Source organism: Prionailurus viverrinus, chromosome C1 (genome assembly GCF_022837055.1).
Source record: "Prionailurus viverrinus isolate Anna chromosome C1, UM_Priviv_1.0, whole genome shotgun sequence".
Taxonomy (NCBI): Eukaryota; Metazoa; Chordata; class Mammalia; order Carnivora; family Felidae; genus Prionailurus; species Prionailurus viverrinus.
Window position 1 is genome coordinate 129,348,962 of NC_062568.1, and position 16,966 is coordinate 129,365,927.

General features: G+C 39.0%; 2 long non-coding RNA genes across 2 annotated transcripts in view; one reads left to right on the forward strand and one right to left on the reverse strand.

Annotated features, from left to right (window-relative positions):
- Window positions 1-7,999, reverse strand: part of LOC125172031 (uncharacterized) — a 47,114-nt gene extending 39,115 nt beyond the window's left edge. The window contains exon 1 of the long non-coding RNA XR_007154561.1: window positions 7,594-7,999. This is a non-coding gene — a long non-coding RNA (uncharacterized LOC125172031). The remainder of the gene's footprint in view (window positions 1-7,593) is intronic.
- The window catches only part of LOC125172029 (uncharacterized), a 201,739-nt gene continuing 188,547 nt past the window's right edge, over window positions 3,775-16,966 (forward strand). Inside the window, exon 1 of the long non-coding RNA XR_007154554.1 lies at window positions 3,775-3,851. This is a non-coding gene — a long non-coding RNA (uncharacterized LOC125172029). The remainder of the gene's footprint in view (window positions 3,852-16,966) is intronic.

A 16,966-nucleotide genomic window follows, 5' to 3' on the forward strand; every position in this document is an offset into this window, starting at 1 on the left:
TTGAATAGTAGCACTTAGACTTTACTGCAGGTAAGTGTTCAAAGTCTGCTTTCCTGTGAGAGTAGAAGCTCTTGAAGTCAGGAACCATGTCAATTTCATCTCGTACTAACTCTCTAACATGTAGCACCATGCCTGGTACATAGCAGGTGCTCAGTAAATACTGGCTAAAAGAACAAACACTCCTGACTTGTCTTATTTCAGTCTGACCATGGTACACTGTAGCTTAGGCTCAACTTGCTGATTCTGTTCCCTTTGCTTATATACTTAATTTATTTTGTGTTTCTGGACTAAAAATGATTTTAGTAATGAATGGAGAAGGAAATATATATACTATCTTTATATCTAATGATATGTACCTAATACACATCTAACATGTATAATGTTATATATATTTAGTAAATTTAGTAATTAAATTCAGAAAATTTGGTAAGCTCACATTATTTCTTGTTCAGGAGTCAAGTGTAAATTTATGTCAATGTCTTTTCTTGCATCCCCACCTCCTTAGAGAGAAAAGTAAGTGAGTGATTTAAGAGGAAAAGGATGGGACCACTGCAAAGGGAGCTTAGACAACTTTTCAGTGGTCTGAGAGCAGTCTTACCCATGTTGCCTTAGCTGTCTGTGGTCTGTTGTTGCATGGAAATTTTCTTGGTAGGCTGGCATCATGAACATTGGCCAAGGTCTGCTCTGTGGAAGCCAGTCAATTCTGGAGGCCATTCTAAAATTCATGGAAATCTACTTGGGAAATATAATTTCAAGACCTGTCTTTCTTGACTTGTGTATATAGTGTGTCCTTATAGTTTGTGTCAAGTGAAGCTGCCATGGTGAACTTTATAGCAAATCTGATAACTCTGTTACTATAAACTCAAAACAGAAAAAAAAATTCAGAAATCTTCTCTGGACACTAGAAAAAGTTGTCAAATCAAATAGTTCTTAAATCGAAGTTATTGATTTTGAAGCCCTGGAAAACTAGGTCATGTATAATTTGTATAAATCTAATTAGTTAGAAACATATAGACTGGTTTACAGCCTCTCTCCATATCCTTTATCGATCTCAGTTTCTTCATCTATGAAGTGCAGAAATTCATAATCTTACACTACATAATATTGCTATAGACCTAAGATGAGATAATATATGTGAGATAATTTTGTGTGCTATAAAGTATTATTCATTATCAAGCATTTTTTAATATATATATTCCGGACCTTGTGTTAAGGCCAAGGGAGAGATATAAAAACAAGTAAGATATAGTCCTTGCTCTGAGTAAGCTTGCAACTGATGGAGGTGACAGATGAGGATAAAATCATAATACAGAATGAACAAAACTGCAGTATCACAGAGGGGGTAGCAATTAATTCTGGCTAGAGGGTTCAGAGAAGAGAAGATATTTAATTTGGGCTTGGAAGGATAGGTAAGATTTTACCAGAGGGAGAAGACAAGAAGAGCGTTCTAGTCAGATATCTCCTAATATGTAACAGGAGACTCACTCTGTTTTTAAAACAATGAGAAGTGGCGGGTAGATAACCAGAAGGCATATAAAAGAGGTATAATTGTGAATATTATTTATTTATTTTTGGATTAAGAGAGGATGAGAGGAAGTCATAAAACAAAGCAGCATCAAGGACAACTAAACCAGAACAAGAAGAAATGAAAATTCACTGGGGGAAATAAAACCCATTACTTGTTACTTTATATATACCCCCAAAATGCATGAAAACTTTGAAGCCACCCCTGAAAATTTCATGCATCAGAAGAGGATGCTTTTCTCTTACTTAATAATCAGATGAGTGAATACGTCAATGTGGAGATTGAGACAAATTGAAAGTGATTAATAGTGTTTGGTAAAGGATGCATTCAAATACTTTTATAAAAGTAACTTCAACAACAATTCATGAACTAAACAGAAAAATAGGAAAGTAACTGAGTTCTAATTAGACATATTGTCAACACTCTGTGTCATGGGTGGAAAGGCCCATTACTCCTCATACCCGCTACCCCTATTGCCAGGGGACAACAAAGATGGATGCTTTAGTTTTAAATGAAGAAATCTGTGCGAGACAAATTCATGAAAAAAAGTTCAAAAAAATGTTAAAAAAGCATTTTAAATGTAAGGAATTCAAGGGGCTCCTGGGTGGCTCGGTTGGTTAAACATCTGACTCTTGATTTTGGGTCAGGTCACGATCTCACAGTGGTGAGATCTAGCTCCGTGTTGGGTTCTCCACTGGGTATGGAGATTCTCTCTTCCCCTCTCCCTCTGCCTCTCTTCTTCTCATGCTCACACTTTCTCTCTCAAAAAACAAAACAAAAGCAAAATAAAAAAAAGCAAAATAATTCAAAATCTGAAGGGAAACATAGACACACATATACACACAGATTCATTTCCCATTTTCAGACATATTAAGTTAGAGACCAGACATATAATTTAAATTATTCAGAAAGATGCCATTGAAAGTGAAAGGGAGTGCTGTTTATAATTGTCACCAGGACAACAGGTGCAAACTGGGACTGTCCTGGGTAAGTTAGATGTATGGTAACCTTAGTTGTAGGAACTGCACAGTTAAACTTTGTTGAATAGGACAAAACAAATGCTTTTTTTTTTTCCACTCAGGAGCTCCTAAAGCTTCTGGCCTTAAAACACTAGAAGTTTTGGCTAATGCAAAATTTATTATGTAGGTGGGAATAGAGTAGTATAAGCACCAGTATATTGTTGTACTTAAGAGCATTGACTGGTTTCAAATCCTGGTTAACTGTGTGACTTTGGGTGAATTGCTTAATGTCTCTGTGCCTCAACTTCCTCATCAGTAAATTGGGGATAATAACTGTTATTGTGAGAATTAAACAACAATACATGGAAAGTGCTTGCAAGAGTGTCTGGTTCAAAGGATTATGGAAATGCTTGTTAGTTTTGTAATTATCCCCATTTTATAGATTACACTTCTCTCCCCACCAAAAAAATAAAAAATAAAGAAAAATAAAAGGAACAGATAAACAAATTATGTTCAGAGGTTAACCTGATAATCAGGCTCACTTTAAGGTAGTCAAAAAGTGATCCAGGATAGACTGAGCTGGAAACTTGGGCCTTCTCCAGAAAGAAGTATTTCCAAGCTTTCTCTGGAAATGAGTGAAGGGGAAGAAGAGGTCAGGCAAGATCTTAGTTTACTGGTTTGGTTTAAAGTCTCTGAGATGTCCAATGCTCGGTCAGATGTGTACCAGACTTGTTACTCATGTAGTGATATTATAGAGGCAAATGAGGTTTGAAAAAACACTAGAAACTTCCAAAACAACCACAGGAAGTACATATTTATATGCTTACATTTACGTCTTGCCATTAGGCTGAGTCTTCTTCATTATTACAATAATTAGTAATTACATTGGGGCGCCTGGGTGGCTCAGTCGGTTAAGCGACCAACTTCAGCTCAGGTCACGATCTCGTGGTCTGTGAGTTCGAGCCCCGCGTCAGGCTCTGGGCTGATGGCTCAGAGCCTGGAGCCTGCTTCCGATTCTGTGTCTCCCTCTCTCTCTGCCCCTCCCCCGTTCATGCTCTGTCTCTCTCCGTCCCAAAAATAAACGTTAAAAAAAATTTAAAAAAAAGTTAGTAATTACAATTAATTACAATTATAATTACTATTAAAACAATAATATAAAAATAACTATAACTGTCATTCTTGAGCCTTTACTAGATGCCAGGCCCTCCCCGAGTCCTTCACATGTATTAACTCATGCAATACAACAAATATTTGATTTAGGTGCTATTATTATTATCCTTTTGCAGATGAAGATACTGAGGAATAAAGAAGTTACAGATTGGCTTAGTTTTGTATTTCATCAGTGTCAGATACATGCCAGGCACCTGGTAAGTATTTATTGAATCAATTTGCTTGTAGGCCTGTTAATATTTTCTAGCAGAACCCACTTACATCGTTGATTTTATTCAGTAAGAAGAAATTTTGAGAATCTATTTAGAGGAAAAAAACATTTGCTTGCAACTGCTTTGTTATCCTTGCATATATTTGTTCTTGGTATTTTGATTTCTGTAAGACCACAAGAATTCATAATTATAAACAACATTTCAAATAACCTTTTATGTGCCATCACAGGTAAGGATAGAAGTGTTAAATGAGATTTTGAATTCTGGAAAACGGCCTAACAAATGAGAACAGATAATTTTTAATAAATCACTTATGTTTGGCTTTGGAAAGCATTATTCTGGATATTTTTGCCTCCAGTGATTTGATTTCCTAATTATGTTTTTACCTCAGGACAGTATTATAATTGCTTACATTTTCTGAGCACAGACCAGCTGTAAGGGGAGAGGGGCACTTCTGGGCAGTTCTGTAAATGTCAGGAGCAGGAGGTCAGTCTGGGGTTAATGATGTGCCCTGAATCTTCCACACAGTGGAAAATCCACCAGTGGAGAGTGTGCCTACGATAAAGTATGTGAAGTAAGAGAGGACACCAAGTAGAAAACGAGGCAGCCGGAAAGACATCAACAGCAGAGAAGGCAGGGGAATAGCACAGAGTAGCCATTAGAGGCAATTGATCAGGGAAACAAATAGAAGGTGGTAGTAAATTTTTATTCTCCTCAATGGGCTATTTTGTAATGGTACTTTGGATGCTATGTGTTTGGCTACAAAAGCAGGCACTGCATTTTAATGTTTTGGGTCAGTTATAGAAAACAATAACAGGGGAGAAATAGTATTCCCAAGGATATGATGATATCTGTGTGTTTATTTGCTGCATTTAAAATTTAAAGGGCCAGGCTCCAGAAATGAATTATAGTTAGATTAAATGCTTTTCTAAATGCCAAAGTGATGCAGTGGCTCATCCCGATTTCTCCCTCATCATGCCTCTCTTTGACAACTGAAATCTAAGCACAGCCATAATCTCATCAGCCTTGCTTCTTTAATGAAAGACACTACCCTCAATGATCCATTTGATCAACACTCATTCAACAGTAACCATGGGTGGGCAAACAGTCCAGTGGGGGAGAAAAACACTAAAACACAATTACAGATCACCCCGTACTTAGAGTTGTGTTAAATGCAATGAAGAAAATTTCCAGTTCTAAGAACACTGTATAGAGGGACCTATTATAGACTGGTGTGTGTGGGGGGAGAGGGTTGACAGAAAGTGTCCCTGCATACGTTACACGTAAGACTTGAAGAATAAATAGGAATTGGCCAGGTGAAGCTGGTGGTGGAAAGAGTCAAGTGCACATGACAGATCTTACTCTATTTTTTATATTAAAAGGGTTTTGTAGGGGCGCCTGGGTGGCGCAGTCGGTTAAGCGTCCGACTTCAGCCAGGTCACGATCTCGCGGTCCGTGAGTTCGAGCCCCGCGTCGGGCTCTGGGCTGATGGCTCGGAGCCTGGAGCCTGCTTCCGATTCTGTGTCTCCCTCTCTCTCTGCCCCTCCCCCGTTCATGCTCTGTCTCTCTCTGTCCCAAAAATAAATAAAAATGTAAAAAAAAAAAAAAAAGGGTTTTGTAACTTCAAAGTCAGCCAGTTGACTATTTCTGGTGGGGCTGATTGAAGGGAATGTGATGAAAGCTCACATAATAACAACAGGACACTGGAGTGACACCCCTTTCTCCTTAAGCACTTCTCTCCACCTTGGAAAGCAGAGACCTGTGGTAGAATTATTGAAATGTAGGTGAACAGGTTGCCTTCCTTTTGGCTTTGATGGTGCCAGAAGAGGGAAAGAAGAGTCTGTATGGTCTCAGTAGAGGTGGAAGATAGCAACCAGGAGCCATTGGGTTGCTCTTCTCACCATAGTGCAATTATTATGGGCTTTCAGGGACCTCTCTCTGGACAGACAGGGAATGTGTAAAATGCCTTCTGAGGTTGGCAGATATAAAAAGCCCAGATGGCTGATATAAAAAACCCATCTCCAAAGGCATTCTAAGGGGAATTCAGTGCTGCTCTCAGAGCATGAGTTTTAAATCTACACAACCTAGGACCATTGTTTTGCAGATAGCTTCAGCTATTTATTTTTACTGCAACATGGGGGAGAGGTGACTTCAACAACTTTTTCTGTGCTTAATGCTGGATTCCATAAATCACCTCAGAATAAGTCTGGCATTAAAGGCAAAAATGAGTTAAAAATCCTATGTTTTTTTTTAAAAAAAAAGCTGTGTGGGAGGCAATGCTCAGTCTGGGAGGTTTGAGAGGAAAGCTCTCACGATGTTCACAGCCCACACAATCACAGGGTGTAAATTCTCGGGGAGGGAATTCTTTGGCAGTAGCAACATACATAATCACATTTTCCTCAGAGCAGGCTTTATGTTCGAGTTTTTAATTCATGTTAAGGTTTAAAGAATTGCCTTTAATTATAAAAATGGCTAAACATTTTTATCTAGTATCCTTTCAGAAAACAGATTCCTTAAGGAATGATTTAATCCAATGATTTGGGTGGTGATAGAAAAGCACAGACTTGTTATGCACTCAGCTAGGAACATGTGTGTGTTTAAGTGTGAAGCCCAGATAGGAATATGCATTAAATTATTCCATTTTCATGCAATCACGTGGACAATAAGCAAATCCCACAAGTATTGTTCTCCTGCAAGAATCCTGGCTATTGGCAGTTCATTTTCAAGTACAGATTTCTCTACATGAAATCAAAGTAACCAAACATAATCGTTTCTCTGTCAACTCTTGATTATTAGTGTGTAAATTATGCCTTAATGCTTTCCAGAGTCGCTAACATCACTTCATCAGGGAGCCCAGGTTTTGAGTTCTGCCAAATGTCAGCTTAATGCTGGAGATATGAAAAGTTTCATAGTAATGGTAATAATAATCGTTAATATTTATTGAGCATTGTCTACGTGCCAGGCAATATTCTAAGTGCTTTCCATGTTTTATTTTGACCCCTCCCAAAACCTCCTGGAGTAGATATTATTCTTATTTCTGTTTTACAGATCAGAGGCAGGGAACTTGTGAAAATTGGCCAAAATCACATTGAGGAGGGCACTTGTTGGGATGAGTACTGGGTGTTGTATGTAAGCGATGAACCACAGGAATCTATGCCCCAAAACAAGGGCACACTTTACACACTGTATGTTAGCCAATTTGACAATAAATTATGTTAAGAAAAAACAAAAATTGGCCAAAATCAGACATCTCATCATTGTGATCAGGCTGCCAATCTGACTTCTCTACAAATGTGTTACATCAGAAGTGACACATATTTTATTGGTTCTTTTATTTTCAGAACATACTCAATTAAAATTTTATCCAAATTGTTCCTTAGTCATGTATTTTATTTTGCTTACTGACACAAAAGTTAGTGACAGTAGAAGCTAAATATTATTGATCAACACTTGTGGACTTGTTTTAGGATGCTATTTTTGCTTTCTTGCTTTGGTATTATCAGTTTGTAAGTAAATGATACCACCCCCCGCACACACCCCCCCATTTTCTCATGAGAAAATTCTGAATAGATCTTTAAGAAATGTTCTTGTAGGTATAAAGTATGCAGCATGTCCAAAATGTATTTGACTTTAAACCTCTCCACATTTTGGGGGAGCATTTTGTGCAGCAAGTATTTCCCAATTGTGATAAATGCTATTCTAATATTTTATCATAAGCATATCTTACCTCCTTTTCATCTCTCAAATGACTATAATCTAGATTGTCTTCAAGACTTCCATAATTTCAAATCAAATGGCCTCTTCTCAGATGACATCTCATGATTTCCCAGGAAACAACTTTATAAACCGTTTCTGACTTGGAATGTTCTCCTTTCTGGGTTTGAGTTCACCATTTCCTTTTGGTTTTCTCTTTTCCCCTCTGTCTTCTCAGTTTTCTCTATTACCTTGCCTTTATCCAATTCTTAAATTTTCCCTAAGGGCCTATCCTTGACTGCCATCTCAATGTTAAATTTCTAGTTGCTTCATTCAGACTGCCACACTCATCTTTACTTTCTGAATATTCCCTGACTTCTTTAGAAATAACTAATTCCTCTTCCCTTTCCCTGTCAAGGGCACTTTATTTATGCCATGGTACATAGTTGTATCCTGCCTGCCTTATAACTAGTCTCCTTTGTGAGGAAACAGTAGGCTCTGTTGTGGGTAACTCAGACGATTATCAGAACAAAAGTTTACATCTCACTCATGCAAGAGTCTGAGGCAGATCAGGGCAGCTCTCAAGGACGGCTGTCTGCCATTCCATTCAGGGATTCAGAGATCCAGGCAACTTCAAATTTGAGGCTCTACCTTCTCAGCAAAAGGGATTTTTCTCTGACTTCCATGGTGGAAGAGAAAGATTAGAAATTTAATAGGGGCATCCTGACTCATCCTGTTCTGTGCTGTTCATATTTCACTGGCCATCACAAATCATAGGGTTCTAGATAGCAGAACTGGGCTGTTTAGTCTTCCATGTGCCCAGGAAAGACGGGAGAACTACTGGTGAACAGCTTGGTACATGGATTGTGTCATAACCATTTTTCTACCCCCCATAGTTGGCACAGAATTTGACAATAAACACCAATAATGTCTCACAAACTGAATCTAATCTAGTTCAAACTTGCATCACTTTACAGATGAAAAAGCTGAGGCCCTTCCCAAGGAAAGAGGGTTTCCCCAAATTAGTCAAGGAGATATTTACAGAACTAGGAAAAAGAATCTAAGTTTATTGCTCCTTTTACTACACTTGCTGTTCCTGAAGGAATTTATTCTAGAGGAATTGTATGATTTTGCTGGGTTGAGCATTATGTCCATTAAGATTGTGAGGTTTGTTTTTGTTTGTTTTCTTGCTTGCTTTATTTTCTTTTGAAGTTTATTTATTTATTTTTTAATTTTTAATTTTTTAATTTTTTTTTTTTAATTTACATCCAACTTAGTTAGCATATAGTGCAACAATGATTTCAGGAGTAGATTCCCTAATGCCCCCTACGCATTTAGCCCACCCCCCTCCCACAACCCCTCCAGTAAACCTCTATTTGTTCTCCATATTTAAGAGTCTCTTATGTTTTGTCCCCTCTCTGTTTTTATATTCTTTTTGCTTCCCTTCCCTTATGTTCATCTGTTCTGGGTCTTAAAGTCCTCATATAAGTGAAGTCATATGATATTTTCTTTCTCTGACTGACTAATTTCTCTTAGCATAATAACCTCTAGTTTCATCCACGTTGTTGCAAATGGCAAGATTTCATTCTTTTTTGATTGCTGAGTAATACTCCATTGTATATATGTACCACATCTTCTTTGTCCATTCATCCATTGATAGACATTTGGGATCTTTCCATACTTTGGCTATTGTTGATAGTGCTGCTATAAACATTGGGGTGCATGTGTCCCTTTGAAACAGCACACCTGTATCCCTTGGATAAATACCTAGTAGGGCAATTGCTGGGTCATAGGGTAGCTCTATTCTTAATTTTTTGACGAACCTCCCTACTGTTTTCCAGAGTGGCTGCACCAGCTTGCGTTCCCACCAGCAGTGCAAAAGAGCTCTTCTTTCTCTGCATCCTCACCAACATCTGTTGTTGCCTGGGTTGTTAATGTTAGCCATTCTGACAGGTGTAAGGTGGTATCTCATGGTGGTTTTGATTTGTATTTCCCTGATGATGAGTGATGTTGAGCATTTTTTTCATGTCGGTTGACCATCTGGATATCTCCTTTGGAGAAGTGTCTATTCATGTCTTTTGCCCATTTTTTCACTGGATTGTTTGTTTTTTGGGTGTTTGGGTTTGATAAGTTCTTTTTACATTTTGGATACTAACCCTTTATCTGATATGTCATTTGCAAATATCTTCTCCCAGTCTTTCAGTTGCCTTTCAGTTTTGCTAATTGTTTCCTTTGCTGTGCAGAAGCTTTTTATTTTGATGAAGTCCAAGTAGTTCATTTTTGCTTTTGTTTCCCTTGCGTCCAGAGACGTATTGAGTAAGAAGTTGCTGTGGCCAAGATCAGAGAGGTTTTTGCCTGCTTTCTCCTCAAGGATTTTGATGGCTTCCTGTCTTACATTGAAGTCTTTCATCCACTTTGAGTTTATTTTTGTGTATGGTGTAAGAAAATGGTCCAGGTTCATTCTTCTGCATGCCGCTGTTCAGTTTTACCAGCACCACTTGCTGAAGAGACCATCTTTATTCCATTGGATGTTCTTTCCTGCTTTGTCCAAGATTAGTTGGCCATACGTTTGTGGGTCCATTTCTGGGTTCTCTGTTCTGTTCCATTGATCTGAGTGTCTGTTTTTGTGCCAAAAGTTAAGTTATTTATTTTGAGAGAGACAGAGACAGTGAGATTAGGGAAAGGCAGAGAGAGAAGGAGAGAGAAAGTGAGAGGGGAGAAAGAGAGAGAATCCCAAGTAGGCTCCGCGCCATCAGCATAGAGCCCAGCCTGTGGTTAGAACCCATGAAACTGTGAGATTATGACCCAAGCTGTAATCACAAGTCAGATGCTTAACTTACTGAGCCACCCATGTGATGGTTGCTTGCTTTAAATCTTGGTTTACATAGTTAGTATATGGCCTGAAATATATCAGGAAAATGAATCAAATGCAACAGAATAATCTTAAATAGATTATCGGTTAGTTGCCAGGCAACATCAATAACTGTTTCCAGTTCCTAAGTAGACAACGTCTCCTTTGCTACTTGGTCGTTAATTGTATAGCAAATACTTTTATTGGTACAGGGGAAAAAAGACATTTGAAAAGTGAACTGTGGTATTGTAAATGATCACGTATACTTCTTTACTATAGTTTCTGTAATAGTAATTCTAAGTGTTTACTTAGCAATTTGGGGACTCAACCCCCATTTTATGTTTACAAACTTTTAAATTAATAGGTAGGGATTCTCTCAGTGCTATTTTATCTATGAAAATATTACATTTTATGACTACTGTAATATCTTTTTTGGGCAATCTTATTTGTTTCAAAGCTTGGTGTTCTCATTCACTTGACAGCTTCAGGGTTCTCCAAACCCCATTGAGATTCTCTCAAACTCTATTTCTACATGGGAAATTCCTTTTAAACATATAAACTAATCTTAAACTCAGTGTTTTTAAAATAAACTTGTGATCTTCTTCCTTCCTCCCAAGCCTCTTCAAACAAATAAACATTTATAGAGATTGCTGGTTGTCGCATGTGGCTGATTTCTAGTCAATGGGGTATGTACAGAGGTTATGGGCACCCCTTCCCAGTCTGGCCAATACCATCTTCCAGGCCCACAGCAAACCAACAAACCATCACCCCACCACCACTGTCACCATCATCACCACCACCACCACAACCACCACAACCACCACTGTCACTGTCACCACTACCACCACCACCACTACCACCACCACTATCACCGTCATCACCACCACCACTACCACCACTACCACCACTGTCACCATCATCACCATCACCACCACCACCACCACTGCTGTCACCGTCATCACCACCACCACCACAACCACCACACCATCACAACCACCACAACCACCACTGTCACTGTCACTGTCACCACCACCACCACCACCACCACCACCATCACTGTCATCACCACCACCACTACCACCACCACCACCACCACTGTCACCGTCATCACCACCACCACCACCGTCACCGTCACAGTCATCACCACCACCACCACCACCATCACCACCACCACCATCACCACCACCGCCATCACCACCACCACCACCACCACCACGGTCACCATCATCACCACCACCACAACTGCCACCACCACCACTGTCACCGTCACTGTCACCACCACCACCATAACCACCACAACCACCACTGTCACCGTCACCACCACCACCACAACCACCACCACCACCACTATCACCATCATCACCACCACCACAACCACACCACCACAACCACCACTACACCATCATCACCACCACCACCACCACCACCACTGTCACCATCACCACCACTACCACTACCACCACCACCACCACCACCACTGTCACCATCATCACCACCACCACAACCACCACCACCACTACCACCACCACCACCACTGTCACCATCACCATCACCACCACCACAACCACTACTGTCACTGTTATCACCACCACCACCACTGTCACTGTCATCACCACCACCACAACCACCACCACCACAACCACCACTGTCACCGTCACCACCACCACCACCACCACCACCACCACCACCACCATGTCACTGTCACCACCACCACCACCACTACCACCACCACCACCACCACCAAAACAGGTAGAAGCCCCTCCTTGCTAGTTTCCACTTGGCTGGAGATGCCAAACTTGGAAATCATACCGTTGAACATGGCAAAGCTTTTATAGACCTCAGTTCTTAAGTGGCTATGGCAATAGAGCCCTGTCACTATCCTGGACTATTCTGACAGCAAGAAATAAACTTATTCCATACTGAATCATTGGTTGATGTTATTATTACCCTAGCCTACTGTAATGTAGAAACTTTAATTTGCTCATCTAGGAAATGGGAATAATAACTATTTTGAGAACTGAATGAGATAATATAAACAAAGCATTTGGTTTAATGCATGATTCATAAAAGATACCTGATAAATTTAATTTCTATACTTCCTTCCATCTTCCCTTAGATATAAGGAATGCAGTCCTTTTTCTCACTTCTTAAACCTCTGATTCTTCTACCATTTTTTTTTTTCTGCTCTGTATTTGGTGAAGAATAGTGGTTATGTGACTCAACCTGTTAATTTCCTGTTGCCAAATCTATACATAGTCACGGATCCAAATCCCCATTTCATCCTTTCCTCCTATCCCAACTCCACTCCTTAAGCTATTTAATATTAACCAGTATTTATGAAGTGATTAGTATATTCCAGGTAATATGTGAAGCTCTGTATGGGTTATGTCATTAGAGCTCATGAAGTCAGCCCTATTTTATATCCCCATATTTTTTTTTTTTCTTTCAACGTTTTATTTATTTTTGGGACAGAGAGAGACAGAGCATGAATGGGGGAGGGGCACAGAGAGAGGGAGACACAGAATCGGAAACAGGCTCCAGGCTCCGAGCCATCAGCCCAGAGCCCGACGCGGGGCTCGAACTCACGGACCGCGAGATCGTGACCTGGCTGAAGTCGGACGCTTAACCGACTGCGCCACCCAGGCGCCCCTATATCCCCATATTGCAGATGAAAGAATTGGGATCAGAAAAATCAAGCAGTTTGCTCACAAAGCACAAAGTGTGATTGAACCACCATGTACCTTTAAAGTCCCTCATTCTATTTTCACTTTCTACTTGTATTTAAACATGTTCAAATGTCTACAATCTCAAGGAAAACTATTCCCTGAAGCTTACTGCTCCATTCTTCACGATCTTCATTTACTGTTTCTACCTCCTCACCTCCACTCTCCAAGCACCCAGCTTGTGTCCTCACTACTCAAATAAATTGCCTCCTCTTTTCGAGTAATACATCCAGTGGAACCTGCCTAGTTCTTAAATCACTTACCCTTTCTGAAATATTTAGTTCTGTTGACTACTCTCTTCTCTTTTTCCTTCTTTCCAAGCTCCCTGTTTTAGTGTCCTTTTCATTCCACCCTACTTGTCTTTCTCAGTCTCATTTTGGGTATTCTTTTACCTCTTTAAACGTTGGTGCTCCTTGGGGTTCTAGCCCCCAATTCCATTTTTTTAACTCTAAATATTTTGCTGATATCATTCACTCCTATTATAAACTATATGCCACTCATGCCCATGTCTTTTATCCACATGAATATGAACATTGGTCTTCAATTCCGTAACCATTTAAGCAATTTCTATGTGACATTCTCAATTTAAATGCTGCACAAGCACCTCGAACTCATTTCTAACAGATTTCATAATCTCTCTCCAAATATCTTTCCCTGTAACATTTCTCCCTCTGAACTTCCCCATCTCAGCAATTTGTCCATTTGTCCAAGTTGGAAACTGCACATCATTTGAGGCTCTACTCCTTCATCATTCCTCACACCCCAATCAATTTCTAAGTCTTTTTAAAAATTTTTATTTATTTAGGGGCGCCTGGGTGGCTCAGTCGGTTAAGCGTCCGACTTCGGCCCGGGTCACGATCTCGCGGTCTGTGAGTTCGAGCCCCGCGTCAGGCTCTGTGCTGACTGCTCAGAGCCTGGAGCCTGTTTCCGATTCTGTGTCTCCCTCTCTCTCTGCCCCTCCCCCGTTCATGCTCTGTCTCTCTCTGTCTCAAAAATAAATAAACGTTAAAAAAAAAATTAAAAAAAAAATTTTATTTATTTAAATTCAAGTTAGTTAACAACAGTGTAGTATTCGTTTCAGGAGCAGACCCAGTGATTCATTGGAATACTCAGTGCTTATCCCAACAAGTGTCTTCCTTAATGTTCATCACCCATTTAGCCCAGCTCCCCACCCCCCCTTCCCCTCCAGCAACCCTCAGTTCTCTGTAGTTAAGAGTCTTTTATGATTTGCCTCACTCTCTGTTTTGATTTTCTTTTTCCTTCCCTTACCCTATGTTCATCTGTTTATTTTTTCTTAAATTTCACATGTGAGTGAAACCGTATGATATTTGTCTTTCTCTGACTTATTTTGTTTAGCATAATACACTCTAGTCTTGTTAATTAACAAGACATTCTATTTCTAAAATGTAACTCAACTTGAAATGATTTTTTCACTCCCCATTTCCTACCATTTGTCATGATCCATGTCTCCGGAACATTGAATGCTGAAACTACATTGTTTGCCATTCTCAGAAAACAGTGGGCCCTTTCATACTTTGAAAAAGCTTACTTATCTTTTTCTTCCTTTTATGCTTGGAAAAATATTTCAATAATAAGCTATATTGTCACTGCTGTTGTGAACCTTGTGAAGTTTTCCTTGAGGCAGAGTTGGCTGCTCCCCTCCCCTGCTTCCTGTGCTACCATAGAACTTTGTACCCACCTCCTTTCTAAACATTTATCAGAAAGTTTGCAATTATTTGAGTATTTATCTCTCCTGCAGATTGTGAGAGACTTGAATTAAGAGAGCTTATCTCTGTTACAGTGAATCAGACACTTCCTAATTTGAAAACACTTTGCTAAAGGACCAGTTCACTGAATGACCATTTGCCAAATGCTTGGATTCATCAGATTTATCAATTTATTCCAAACAGTCTTCAGAGTTAAAGCTCTGTGGATGTTTAAGTGTGTTTCCCAATGATGAAATAAGATTTTATGGATACTAACTTTTTAAGGTTGATGTATCACCTGGGAACTTGGCAGAATGGTAAGAATAGCAAAAACAGTATCAGTATTTATTTAAAAATTTTTTTTCAAAGGAAAAGCTATTTTCCAACCTCCCCCCCCCCCACCATTTTATATGTAATGGGTTCACTTGTCTACCTCTGAAATATTTTCAGTTATCTTTGAATGTCATTTTCTATTTTGGTGAATTTTAAGCATTTTTCTAATTCTTTTGCCAATTCCTCAAATGGCATCCAGCTTTCCTTTTATATATCTAGCATTTAAAGTTTAAGATTAAATTAAACTTTAATGAAGATTAAACTTTAAATTTAACTCACAGGCACTAAAATAAATCAGAATTTTAAACTAGATTAAAATTTAATGAAATAAAATGTTTAAATTAACTTAAATTTAGAATTACAATTTAAAGTCATCCAAAAGAATCAGAATTAGTTAAAAACATTACTTCCCCATGAAACTAAAAATGTCATTTCTGTCAAAGAACAGTTAGGGTATCACAACTTGGTTAGCAATTAGCAAAATGATTCAGAAAAACACAAAAAACAATGGAAAAAAAACAAGGAACACAATAAATCAAATCAAAAAGATGTTGAAGAAGGGTAAAAAATAAATTGATTAAAAATATAATAAACAATAACAGGTGAAAGCTGAAAGATTGGATCAATACAAAATTACATTTTATTTTATTTTTTGTTTTTATTTATTTATTTAAGTTTATTTATTTTTGAGAGAGAGAGAGAAAGAGCATGAGCAGGGGAGGGGCAGAGAGAGACAGAGACACAGAATCCAAAGCAGGATCCAGGCTCTGAGCTGTCAGCACAGAGCCCAACATGAGGCTCAAACTCATGAACCCCGAGATCTTGACCTGAGCTGAAGTTGGACGCTCGAGAGATTGAGCCACCCTGGGGCCCCCATTTTTTAAAATGACATTTTAAAAAAGAAGTAAAAACCAGTGTAAACTGAGAATCCCCATATGAAAAGCAAAATTTTACTTAGTTCATGTGAACTATTTCACATTCGGTCATCAAATCAAATACTCTTCTTAAAACTTATAAGATTATCTTTTGTCAAATCCATATATTTGATGGATTGGTTGTCAGTGATTTGGCCATTTGGTGAACTGAGTTTTGGTGAATTTGTCTGCTTGTTTGCCACCAAAGTTGCCTGTGCTGTCAGTCTTGTCTCCAATTTCCCCAACTTGCTTGTGTTAACTCAAGTCTCTCTTCCTCTGGCATCCTTCTTAAGTGATGTCTATGAATTCTTTCACAACCTAGGTACTTCTCTGATCATAGGTTTCTAAGCTTCTGTGGTCAGAGGTTATTTGCCTCTTCTTTTTTAAACTCATTGTCTCTTGTCTGGCTGATAGATACTTGTCCTCCTTAAGGACAGTACTATATGCTGCTATAAAGGCAGCGTATAATTTTCTTAGCCCCTCTTTTCTTAACATTTATTTAAAACATTTTAATATATTTGTAAAATACAAATCAGATTATGTCATACTCCTATTTAAAACTTTTTAAATTTAAAATTAGGGAGACAGAGCATGAGTGGGGGAGGAGCAGAGAGAGAGGGAGACACAGACTCTGAAGCAGGCTCCATGCTCTGAGCTGTCAGCACAGAGCCCAATATGGGGCTTGAACTCTTGAACCACGAGATCATGACCTGAGCCGAAGTTGGACACTTAACCAACTGAGCCACCCAGGTGCCCCACCCTATTTAAAACCTTTTAATAGCTTTCTATTACTCTTACAAACTTTTAATAGCTTTCTATTACTCTTAAATTCATAAGATGGCCCATATGCTCATGCAATTTTTGGCCCCTGGATACCTTT